At 40.6% G+C, this 13,721-nt stretch overlaps 1 protein-coding gene across 1 annotated transcript in view; it reads right to left on the minus strand.

Annotated features, from left to right (window-relative positions):
- The window catches only part of TBXAS1 (thromboxane A synthase 1), a 178,430-nt gene that overhangs the window by 52,064 nt on the left and 112,645 nt on the right, over positions 1–13,721 (minus strand). The window lies entirely within an intron of this gene.

Here is a 13,721-nt window from a genome sequence, read left to right on the forward strand (position 1 = left end):
TTCTTGTTAAAGAAAATATGAAACACAACTGTTTTAAAATAACAAGCCATTAAGAAAAAAACAAAACAAAACAAACAAACAAACAAAAAACCACACATAACCTGTGACACTTTCTGAAGACATGCATGCAACTGGCGTCAAGCTGTGCTACTTAAAAACACTTGTGTGGCACCCACCTACAAGAGCCCGGCAGTGGATATTTGTGAATGTCTCACAGGGAGCAAAATGCTTTTAAACATCACCTTTTTTAATCCCCACTTTTCCTCCCAGCAGGGTTCTCTGCTGGCTGCTTTCTACCAGGTGGGTAGAGCAAAATCACTTTAAAATAACAATTTCTCCTACTACTTCGCCTCCTCTACCCAAAGGTTGGGGACACATACCTGAGCACTTGGGTGCCAGCACCACGGAGCTCAATGTGACATCCTGGGCCACCCCTGAGGCCTGGTGGAAATTTAGCACCGGGTTTGCATCATGTACCAGATGTTTTTGTGGGTGAAATTCAGAAACTTTGGGCATTTCTGGAGCATCCATCACAAACAAAGCTGCTTGTGAAGACAAAATCTTCAAGAACAGAGGGCAATAGTAGAAAGCTGGGAGAGTGCAATGATTTGATGCACTGCAAAGCGGTAGCTGTGCCTTGTACCTTAAAGATTGAAGGGAAAACTCAGCCTCTGGCAAGGCTGAACCCAGCGGCACTCTAAATGCCCAGAATTTGCCGGTTATCAAAGGGAAGGGGCATTCATACTGCCAGCAAGCTGTGAGGTGAAATTTGAGTAAAGCCTTCACGACTGATCCCCCACTTCTCCCTTAAACTGAAACAACATCAGAGCTATCTGCCAGTGGTGCTTAAATGCATGTTTTTCACATCACAGAGGCAGGAGTTTTGGACCCCCTGATTCCTATACTTACATACCTTTGGAAATTAGCATAAACATCTCAGCTGGCTACCGATGTGATTAAGATGTGCCTCCACTTGGCAATTTTTCCTTTGAAACAAAGCAAAGGCTTTCATTTGTTAAGTGAAAATTCCCTGGTGGAAACCCGTCTCTCTTTCCCTCCCATTTCTGACCCCATATTGGGCACTTTAATCTAATTTCAGTTTGAGGTTTTAGAAGCTGAACGCTGCTTCTGAAGATCACTGAGGGAAAAGAAATCACTGGGAGGAACACCACACTTTGAACTGAAAGTCTCTGGCACAATGCATATTGGAAAAAGCACCAAGAGCATTTCCCAATCAATGTAGCCGTATTTTTCACACCCAGTTAGAAGAAATGGAAACCAGCGGTAAATAACACTGCTTTGCACAAGTCCAATTACCCTAAATGATAAATTGCCTAATTATTTCAGCTCTAGAGTCTTTCCCAAGTTCTTTATCCTTTCCTTTGTAGTCACTGTCTGCAGAACAAGAGCGTTTGACTGTTACTAATTAGTGAAAAAGAAAGATGCAGGACACTTAGTAAATTCACTTTCCTTTAAATCCATTTTACAGTTATTTTTCCCCATCATGGAAAAAGAAAGTAATAATTTATTTAAAAGCTGCTCTGCTGGAAGAAATTTTTTCTCCATGACTACTCTGTGATATTACAACAGTCAGCTTTTGTTTTTTACATTCTCCAGAACGCCAAAAGATTAAAGGCACAGCAAGGTTAGATTAACACCTTGAAATTATCTATAAGCTTCTCTACTTATCAGGCTATTAAATCTTCATTCCTGACTGCACAAAACCTTCTTCATATTGTATCCTGAGTGCATATAAACTTGATGTGTCTTGAAAACAAATTCCAAAAAGCAGGAGCTCTTAGAAGTGGTTTGTTCCAGCTCATGATACAATGACTTTCTGACATCTTGTTACTTCCTTATTCCTTCATTTAGATCAATGACAGCAGTAACGGGCTGCAGATAATTGCCCAATGCTCAGAAATTCTCCAGTTCTTCTCAATTTTCTCTTTTAGATTTAAAGTCTGAGTATTGAGAAAGATGTTAAAGCTTATTCAAATTTCTATTGCACCACAAGGTCAAAATCATTTTAACCCATTTCTCCTTTTGACCGGAAAGTGTGCTAAGCATTAAATAAACAAACAAGCAAAAAAACAAAAAAAAACAACCAAACAACAACAACAACAAAAAACTATGTATTTTTTTCTCCCACTTATTAACAGAAACTACTCTGAAGTTAAATTTTTATTTCAGACGCACACAAAAGCAAGATGTTTTATTTTGAAAACAATATGAATATTCTCTTGAATTATGAAAGCACAGGTTTCATACAGGTGGAAAGCAGTGGCATAACAGTAAGAAACAATGAATTCTGCTTGTCCTAATGCAGTGTCCTCAACATGTCCTAATGCACCGTGCCTCAGTGGCAGCCAGGAAGGATAATTCGAAGGACTGAGAAATCAACTGAGTTTTCAGTCTCACTACATCTGAAACCTGATGAAGGAAATGACAGGATCTGGTACCAGATATTAAACGAGTCTTCATTCAAACATTTATTTATCCACTACAAGTTAGCTAGAAACCATCAGTTCAGTTTACACTGTCATTCAGTTTATACAGGTATTCAGTCTATACAGGTTTTAGGGTACAAAAATTCTCTCTCCACTGACCAAGGATCTGACCACCTATCTCATCTGCTCCTATAGCAGTCATGTTCTACTTCTGAGCAGCCCACTTCCACAGAAGGTATTTTGGGGCAGTGATCAAAACATTCAAAACATGACTATTTATACTGAATTAGAAGTTTGAAGTTGCAGTAGAGGATTTGATTTTGGAACAGACCTTTATTCTCTCTTTTGAAAGTCGGGCATTATATTTGTTTGCAATACCAGTAAAAAAAATTGGTGGAATTCAATACTCTGAGACAGTAAAACCTATCAACTGGTATGAAAAGTCCTCAAATAGAACGAGTTTCCTACTTTTATTTGCATCTTCCTGACTACTCCCTCTGCACCAGTCTTCATATCTGGTTAAGCAGGGAAGCATTTCCTCATATCACTGGAAAACCACTACATTTTTAGAGCAAGGGAACACCCAGAAATACCACCTTTTCTTTCATTCCACATCAAAAGGGAAATATAAAAATAAACATGACAAACAATACAAAAGCCATCTCATGCTAATTAAAAGTAACATACAAACACATTGTTAGGAATGGAAATTATTTAAATATATATGTGCTGCCAGGGTGGTAGGAGAAGGGCGGGAAAAAAAGTAGAGGAGGTCACAAGAAGTTCATCCTACCAAGAACTGCTTTACATAATCATGAAATGCAAACTAGTTTCCATTCCTTCTGGCACAGGCTCATTCAGCCTTCACTTTGAATGCTTATTGACAAATAAATGGACTGGTTACTTCCTATTAATGCTACCTAATTTATGTATATACCTGCAGGAAAAATTCCATTTTGATCTCACATTCATACAAGCTAAGATCATTTTTAAGCTATGAATATGTTGAATACTAGTTTAATTTTATCGTGGTTGCTGCTGGGGTTTTGCCGTTTCTTAACAAATTAGGCATGTGTTCTCCTCAGCTCAGCCTTCACACCTTACACATATAATATGTACAATTCAGGAATCTGTGTTGAACTTTCAGATGAAAGACCTTCTTTTCTTCAACCATGATTCATTTTCTCCCTCCTTCTCTCATATGCAGGCATGTGTGCACACACATGACTTGTTAGTCATTTTTGGTTTATGAGCTGTTCAGCAATACCTTTCCTCTCCTCTCTTCCTCTGCCCATGAAAAGTCCTTACCATGAAAGTGCTACTTGTTTTCACAGATCTCAAGAGTCACAATTGTCCTGAGCAGTATTTTTAAAGTAAGATTTTATCCCTGAGTCTTGAAAGCATCTCAGAAATAGAAAATTCAGTGGTGATCTCTGCAGCAGATGAAGATGCTGGGGCTGGACCAAGGTATTCTTTACCTGAAGAACCTGCCTGTTAACCTGGGGACATGGAAGATCTAATTCCAACTGGATGCTCACTAATAAAGAGCTTGGAAATGCTTTTTGTTTAGTTTAGTGTTTAAAATTCCCCAGGAGACAAGTTCCTGCCTGATGAATGATACTGGCTGTTAATGCTGAGATACAGCGTGGGGTCCTGACACAAATATCCAAGGTCACCCTCTCTCATTTGTAAATTCAATGAGACCAGATGGTTTAGTTTCTCCAGTTTCTTGCATCTGAGGTTGTACCTGCAGTTGGCTGTCCTCCCTTTCATTGCTAGGTACTTAGAGTCCAGCAGCACATACCTTTTGGAAAACTTTTTGTTGCCTAACTCCCGCAAAAATCGATGTATGTGTCTAAACACCTTTCTGTACTTTCCCTACTTCACACACGTAAATCTCCTAATTGCTAGATAGACTGCCATCAAAAGATCAAGCAACTGCACCTATGAAGGGCATCCCCATTCCTGAGAAGTCACACAGTGTACACCTCTCTTTCTGCCACACATACCCCCTCTGGCAAGACTGATAAGAGTATGTCTGTCTCAAAGACATGGCAGGGATGCTATTAACTATGCTTTGGGCTTATCTCCTTATTCACTTCTGCAAGGCTCAACTGCCCAGTGCGAAATTTGATCTACTAATTCTACCCGGAACTACGCTCTACTCTGCAAATAATGTTACCTACCTGCAGCTAAAAAGACAATACTGATAATGGTAGTTAGCACTGATTAAACACTGATGTTGGCGTGAATATGGCTTTCTCTGTCCCTGTGGGCAGCACGATGATTGCTATATAATGCCCACAGTGGTATTCGGGAGCAGCTGGGATACAAATTTGAAGAAAACTGTAACCAGTTTCTTACTCAGCAGTCATATTTTTCCTTAGATTAAAACCAAATACGCTCTTTCCTCCAAAAAAGCCTCAGATAGGGAGGAGGGGGGAAACAGAAATGGGGAAGATGCATCCTTCTCTTTACTTGTTCTTTAAAATCTGTTTAATCGCATTCAAAGTACTGCATTATTAAGATGTTCACCATTAAATGTCCCATGTCACTAAAAAAAATTATTCCTTAACATGAACCCTGCAGCAAAGATAGTGGGTCAATTATTATGAGAATGGCAAAATACCAGGAAAATTCAGGGGTGAAAATGAGTATCTGTCTAGCATACATTACCTGAGACTCAGTTCTGCTCAAGAATAGCAATAAGGTAGAGTTACTGAGCAACATGTGACATTGCAAGCAAAAGATAAATTAGACTTCATGGGCAAGAGACTGATAAGCTTGAACTGAACAAATGGAAAATATATATATATATGTATTAGTTTGTTGAGGAGAGGAGGAAAAGAATCCTATAATATCAAAAAATAAATAAAATTCCTTGAAATATGGGCACATTAATAGTCTCGACAGCACCTAATTCCTGGCCATATAGAATCACCAGTTCTCAGCTGTCAGAAGGATTTCCCCAGAAAATAAATTTATTTATTTATTTTTTCATACCCAGGTTGTCTTTTCAGTAGGGTTCTTGGAAAAGTCAAGGAAGGACAATGCCAAGATACCACTGGGGTTTAAAACACTGGCTTTGTTCTTATAAGCTAAGAGTAGACTTTTCAAGAAAGCAAAGCCAAAGCATTTCTAAAACACACCCAAACTTACCAGCTGACTGGCTCAACTCTTTCCATATTATAAATAACCTGAATCTTGAGGAGGTACTTATCTTTTAAAGAGGTACCTGTGGAGAGCAGAGATCTGTAGCTACCACGTGAGAACTACTAACGCATAGCAAAAATAAATGCCCTCACGTGTCTGCTGGCTGGACACGCTCCTGTTTGCCCAGAATTCTGCCAAAGGACAATGGTGGTGCCTACAAACCACAGCAGGAGTGGCAACGGGGTCCAGGAAGGCTCCCAGGACAACTTCTCTGGCAGGCACTGTGAAGGTACCTGGGACAGATGGCAACCCATGCAAAGCAATACCTGCTAAGGATTGCACAGAGGGCACACTGAGCCTGAGCTTTCTCCCTGGGTGCTTCCCCTCAGCATTTGAGTCTGGGAGCAAGCTTGTGTCAAAGTGGGTGTCCAAGAGGTGAGCTTGACTGATTAATTAACTGATTTCAGACATCAAGCAATTGTGTGAAGAACTGCAGCAATATAACCCAACAGCATTCAGTCCCTACACTTTTGAAAGCATGTTTTTTTTTGTTAACAACAAAACTGATTGCTGACAGCTGACACTTGTGAAGGCTGTGAGGCCCTGCAACATTTCCTTACACAAATAAAGAAATTAAAGAGGGTCATTTCCTGGAACAGAATAAACAGCAACATGATAAAACATTGCTTGTGCTTACTGTTTCTGTATGTTTTGTGTGTGTATATGTGTATGCATGTGTAACAGTGACTCTCTTCTGTGGAATTTTTTTCGCAAACTACTTACAATTCAGGCTCCCTTGATAAATGCAAGCCTCCACCGTCAGCAATATTTGCTTAGTGAAGCTTAGTCTCTGTAGTTGCCAGCTTCTGAGAGCACAGTGCCTTGAGACACTGCATGAAAGGCACCAAATTCATGCAAATTGTGGGTAATTCCCTGACAGTGCCATCTCTCTGACTTTCACCTCTCATTTTCACTAATGCTCAGAGAAAGCAGTCTGTGCTACCAAGGAGATTCTTTGCATAAACAGCTTAAAAATATAAAGTACTCAATCAGGCACAGTGACACCATGAAAATGGTGCTACCTCTCACTGCTCTCTGGGCATTTTATGGGAAGGGAAAATTCTGAAAATGCACACTCTCCTTTACAGTGTGACATATCTGTTAGACTGCAGGGAGATCAGTGAAGGAGCTCCTCGATGTGATGAAGAGAATCATAAACCAGAGTAAGATAGTGTGACTGCACTCAAGTCAATGATGATGAGCCAAGTTACCCCAGATGAGCCACTGCCCACACCCAGTCCATTTGATAAATTACAGCACAGTTTATAGCTGTAAATCACAGAGGAGGGGCTTATGTATCAATCCAGTTCAACCCAGTCCAGTCACAACTGACCACACACAGCAGTTATAATGGAATTAAGCTGTACCTTTTCATAAATGAAACAATGGATTGTGATGGCTGTGGGCTGGCATCATTCAATATTATTGACAAGCAGGAAATGCAATTTAAATATAGTCCAGTCGACATTTTCAATTAGACATATTGAAAATATTCCTGTGTCATAGAGCAATAGAAAAGCAAATATTTAAGAGAATAGGAATATTTCTTTCCATTAAAGAAGAACCTCCAAGTCTTCATTTAAATAGTGAGAGAGTATCTCAGGACTTTGAAGTGTTCTTAAAAATTATGGACTCTTGCCAGTGGTGAAAACATTGGTATAAGTCACTCCAGCGCTGAATAGCTACACTAGTGTTAATAGGAAACTGGATGGAGTAGTCATATTGGGACTTATTCTGCTCTTCATTCCTCCACACACTGATGTTTCTAAGTCTCATGAATCAACGGTTACCAGAGATTGTAAGGAAAACCTGCTAGGGCCCCAACTTCAATGATCAGTTAAATCTATGGCTCTGATACGGACTTTGAACAAACCATGCATTCCTACCCTTATCCGTAGACTGGGCATATTCCTGTTCTGCTTGTCTTTGTCCCTCTTCCTATCACATGTGCAACAGTGTTCTGGAGTTTTTACAATCCTCTATAAATGCCTGACATGACAAGGTGTGCAGCAACTCCTCCTCACACTGCTTGTCCTAAAGTCATGGCACAGCAAAGGCAGGGGCCTGCCATGCTTCTCTGTTCTTTGAGACTCAAGAAAGCTCAAAGGAAAGTCCATGGCAGTGCCCTCTAACCCAAGATGGGATCTCTGCAGCTCTTGTATAATTCATAAGTAAGAGCTGCACACAGCATTTTAAAAATAGAGGGGAAAACCCTGCTGGTCTTGTAGTCTTCAATTAACATTTTACCTTAATAGTTGCCCTTTCATTTATTTACAGTTATTTTCTTTTTTACTCCTCCTGACTCCTGCTCGCCCCTTCGCCTTTGCTGGGGCAGCTGAAGGTATTCCTGGGCATTAGCAGCAAGGAGGAGCGAGTCTGTTCCCCCTGAGCCTCTCTGGAGCTCTCCTGACTAGCGCAGAGCCACTGCAGCCTTGCATATTGGTGCAGCAAAATATTTCTCACATATTTGAGCAAGGGTCTGTAACCAGCACTAAGCCTTTAACACAACCGTTTCACATGGTGCTTTAGGTAATACCTAAAGGTTTGTGTAGGTATGACCTAACAAACAAAACTCATAAGCACCAGGTCTTCTCATAAGCCAACGCAAGACACAGCTGTCTCTTACTGAGAACGAGCAGTTAAATTATTTCTGAATCCGAGATAAAAATTCAGATTTGTCTACGCCTGGCACTGTCAAGTATGCATTTCTTCATTACACGGAGGCACAGAACTTCATTCTTACATCTCTTTTGCCTTCCTCAAACTTTTCTTGCTTTCTCTTCCTCAAGAAAATAATGACCTCATTTTGGTGGTTTAACCTGATCTGTTTACTTTGCAACAGATTAGGAGCACATACACAGCCACTTACCACATTTCACCCAAGGGCAACAAATAACTTCTTATGAGAAGTTAACTTGATCACTTATGTTTTTGCAGTTATTTTGTGCCATTACTTGTTCTTTCTAAAATTGTGTAGTCCCGTAAAGCCAGAAAAAAAAAGGTACTAATTTAAAATTGTGAATGACTCAGGCTTGAGAAAAGGGAGGAAAGAGGGAGGAATGGAGACATTAAAATGCTAAAATGGGAAAAGAGGTGGGAAAGAGACCTCATTTAAAGGGAATCCCCAACATGGAAGCTGAAGCAATTTTTCTCTCCCATGTGCAAGACTGTGAGCAGGCAGAGCAGCCCAGGATGCAGTGGGGCTCAGAAGGAAGCGTCCATCCGTCCAAAAGGAATGTCTGCTGCAAGCTCGCTGTGCTTTTGCTAAGCACACATACACCAAAATAAGTAAAAAGCAGCTTGTTTTTACAACCAAATAATCAGCCACAAGTGCAAAGCCTGTTTGTGAAGTACATGCCTTCTGAAGGGCTCTTTAACAGCTCGCACAGGGATCCTTTTTGACTGAAACGGAGAGGGTGAAGACCACGGGTGTATTCCTTCACACCTGGTTAATGTGGATAAAAACATCTCTTTCACAATCATATGGCCACTAACAGTTCTGGAATGGTCAGCCACAAACCCTATAAAATAATCTGGTCCTTGAAATAGCAACCAGTTTGTTTGTTTTTCCGTCTTCTTTTATTGGTATATACAAACTAAATGCCAGCTTCTCAACTCACGTATACCATCGTACCTGCATGAATACCAAACATGTATTGCAACTCTCTGCTGTCCTGGAACCAAACCTCTGGTCTCTGCAGAAAGTCACATTCTTTCATGCAAATACACGTGTAGGTGTCTTGCCCCCACTGGCTCATATTTAACTCTCTTTTCATCTTCTTTATTCAGTCTTTACCTTCACAGTATCAAAGCAAGATGCACACTCAGCAACAAGCTTGCAGCAAATACTTCCATCTTATCTTCAGTGGATGTCCTTTCACGGGGCACGTACTACACCCCTAAAGGATTCAGGAAGAGGACCAAGTCATGTCAGTTGCTATGATTTTAATTTCAGTCTATTTGTCAGAGAAATTATGCTTAAACTCATCTTTCCCAATGCAATTGGAGCAGACACTGGGACTAACAAATAGAAATTACTACTGCTAAAATAATCACATACTAATCAGAACCAGTTTTAATATATATGGAAAGAGCTATATGGAAAGCTAGATATTTAATAATACACACTTTAAACAAGAATCTCTACCTCTCCTCAGTACTTTTCACCGGTGTTTAGAAACACTGTGCCCCTTGTACAGATAGAGTTGAAACAAACAGCCCAACAGATGGCTCAATAAGAAGTTAGTAGCAAGGCTCCTGATCTCCTAAATCAGTGCACAGCACCCGAAACACGCTGCCTCCACACACACCTTGACATGACTGCAAGAATAACTAATCACTTCCCATACCAGCAACATGTTCCAGGTACTTGTGAGCCCTCCAAGACTGTGCCTGTTACATCACCTCCAAGGGAAGATGTGGTGCGTGGTAACAGCAGTCACACAGTGCTTTGTGTCTGTCCTTCCACAGAGATGGTGAAAAGCACTGCGCTGTCCCTCCCTACACCCCAAAGATCCAGGTTGGGGTGTGGAGGGTAATACCATGTGTTTACTGGCCTCTACAATAACTGAAAGTAGAGGTTTCTCCCTGGTCCACAGACTCTGAAACGGGCCAGGTGCCTCTCCTCATTTCCAGGGAAAGAGACATCATCAGCCAAGAAAAGACCTAAAAACACCTTCTAACAAATGGATGAGGAAGGTTTGGAGGTAAAATAAAATAAAATAAAATATTTATTATATTATAATTTTATTAAATCTCCTGTGGCAGGACACAGGAGATCGGTACGATATGGCCAGTTGGACCTGCCTCTCCACCAGGCTCCCAGCTCCCAGCACAGCATTGGGGCCAGCCTGCTTCCAGCACCCAGCCTACTGCTCCTGCTCCACACTGCAGCAGCTTGAACCATGCTAGCACAGGGGTCCAACACAGCAGGGCATCAGCTTTCTCCTTCCTGCTCATGCTGCCCTGCTCTGCTAAGGTAACCACTAGGCAAGCAAGACAGATGAAGATCAGAGCAAACTCAGGGGTATCCTCAAGCATGAAACCCAGAGCCACCAAACAACTGCATATGCCCAGATGTGCTGACCTTGCTCTTCTTCAGGCTGTGGCAGAGTCACCATGCTTTAAGTTTTTGGCTGGTGTGTCAGAAAAACTGGAACTGAGCCTGTCATTTATAGCACCTTTACTCAGATGGCTCCCACATGTCTTTATAAACTTTAGTAAATTAGCGTATAAACTAGATCTATCTACACATAAATCACTCTGTCTACCACCAAAGTACAGCCATCTCCAGGACGACACGCAGCAGCTGCTGTAAAATCAGACCGCAGCTCTACAACCACAAATTAGGGCAATAAAACATGCTGCATGTGGCAACTGAAATGGCTGGAGGAAGGAAGGGGCACATGGTGGAGAGCATTTAGTCGTTATAATTACCTGAGTATAAATTTGGATGGAGAGGGTACTGTGTTTAACACTTGCATATCTGCAAATCAAAGCAGTCTTCCGTCACCTGTCAAAACAACTTGGCTGTACCATTCTCCATGTTTTGGCCTTCTAAAACCCTTTTGGAAAATTGCAAAGCACTTTGATAAGAGCAAAGCTGATGTGCTGAGCAGAGACTACAACCTAATCAAATTTCTTAGCAACTGACTTGATAACGAACTGTGAGCCTGTAGCTGCTATTCCCCCTCCCTCCCTCTCCCTTGCATGACAAATGAACGTAGCATCTATATATTCCCTGTTTTAAAATAGCTTCTGCTCCCGTAACTTGCAGACTGTCCGCATAGATCTTCTTTTCTGGGCTAAATGTAGTTAATTACAGTCACTGAGGGGACTGAGCTGCTGCCTTTTCTTTATTCTGGAATAGGCTTCTTGAACAGTGCATTGTCCCCCCTCAAATCATAAACTGTTTATAAAAAGAAATATTTTGAAGAAAGGGGCTACATAGATTAGAATCATGAATTTCCTGGTATAAAAGACAGCACATGAATATTTATCCTTCTCTCCCTCTTCTCCTTGGCCATACAGCCACATACATTCTCAGCTAAATCTGAAAATTAGGAAAGTACGGGGAAGTGATTTAAAACTGCTTCCAATCAATACATGGCATGGAACAGCATGGTTTGGGATGAGACTGTGGTGCAGTGCAGACCGGAAAAAAAAATCACTCATTTGAGTGCCATCTCTCTACATCAAGTTTTAACTTCTCTGTCACAATTATTCGTAGCTCCACAATGTCTCCTAGATGCTGCAAAGCTGAAATTATTAGCCAAACATTTCTGTCAGAAAATCGAGAGAGTCAAGTGTTACCCATTTGAATTGGATTATTATTGAAATACTAATAACAATGAGTGACAGCTCGGATGGACCACATGCAATGTAGGGACAGGTTAGTGTTCCAGCTTGGATCAGGAGCACAAATACAAGCAAGTCTCTTGCACTGGTTCTCACTGCAGTCTCCAAGGGCACAGCCAGGGTTCCTTTAATGACGGCTAAACCACAGGATCATTCCAACAGTTAAAGGGCTTTTGGTACACAGGACAAACCAGAACTAACCCAAAATAAACTCTCCTGAGATGTGTACAGTGTGCACCCAATAGTCCTTGCTGCCAGCTGTGCCTGACTGAATCTGGGTCTACGAGAGCACACTACTTGTTAACGCAGATGTAGCCATGTAGATGGTCTCCTTATACAAAATGTCTGCAAATAGTCAGTTAATGACAGCTTGCAGGGCAAATATAGCTCGTCAGCTTTCCATGCACTTACGTGGAAAAGTATACTAATTCTTCTACTCATCTACGGACCACGCATAGGAAGGACATCATGTACCTATCATATTTAGACATCTCTCCCAGCAGTTTCACTTTAGTTTCTTCAGCTGACAGTTTTCAAGAATTGGAGAAGAGATAAAACATATTGTTCTTGGGGCTACATAACAGGAATTTCCATGTGCAATTCTACCATCAGCATTAACCAGTAAACTGCATTTACCTCAGGCCAGGTTGCACCTTCACAGCTTTGCAAGCCTAAAGGAAGTCAACTGAACTGGACATGAGGGCATAATTAGGTCTGTATTTGAATGAAACAAGTAAATATACTTCAGGTTGAGTGTTGTAGAGCTAATAATCTAAGAATATAAACCAAGTCTTGTAAGTTAGAACATAGCACATCAATGGTTTCATTGTATTAACTCCTACCAGAGATATATCAAGCATGCAGTGGGGAAAAGCTCTATGGATAGATCATTCAGTAGTAACCTCTCTGCTGTTGAATATCTGCATCCTCAGAGCAAAAGGAATCTTTGATGGAGAACCACCACTTTCAGAACATCTTCATGCAAGACAAAACATGTTTTCTGTGTACACAAATCCTGGCTTCTATGCTTACCCAAGCAAAAGGAGGGAAACAGTAGCTTTTGAATGGGCATGCTCTTGCATAATCAAGAACTTACTTTGTATTACCAACCAAACAGATAATCATGCAACACTTTTCTATTTCTGTAAGTACAGTGCAGTGCATGGAATGCATGGAAAATATGAAACTCCCAAAACTGTATCGTTAAGGGTTTCTGTATGCAAATCCAGTAGCTAAAATCCTGCAAGGCACTCATCCTTGTTCTTAATCCATTATAAAAGAGTTCACCAAAAAGATGGTAAAGCCAATCAGTCTGAATTCTCTTAACTAACAACCTGTGCAGAGAGTGTAGGGCAGAAGAATGGCTGCAACATTGTCCACTAAATGCACAAAATACTGGAAAACAGGACTACAGAAAATATGAACATCCTTGATAAATACAGAAAGAGAAGGGGAAACCATTCAAAGCCAGTATAAGATAATTAGATATTTGTGATTTTTTTAAAAGTGTACGCATATTCTGCTGCTAAAGGAAAAGATAAAATATGAATATTTAAAGCAAGACATTGAAGTTTATGATTAATAGTAACTCTTTTTGTGTCCTTACAAAGATCAATAAATAAAATTTACCACAAAAGGAACAAAAGTATCTGGAAAACAGGAAAATATAAAAATGTATAGTTTTAGAATCCACCCACAGCTGGT

Source organism: Cygnus atratus, chromosome 1 (assembly GCF_013377495.2).
Source record: "Cygnus atratus isolate AKBS03 ecotype Queensland, Australia chromosome 1, CAtr_DNAZoo_HiC_assembly, whole genome shotgun sequence".
NCBI classification, from domain to species: Eukaryota; Metazoa; Chordata; class Aves; order Anseriformes; family Anatidae; genus Cygnus; species Cygnus atratus.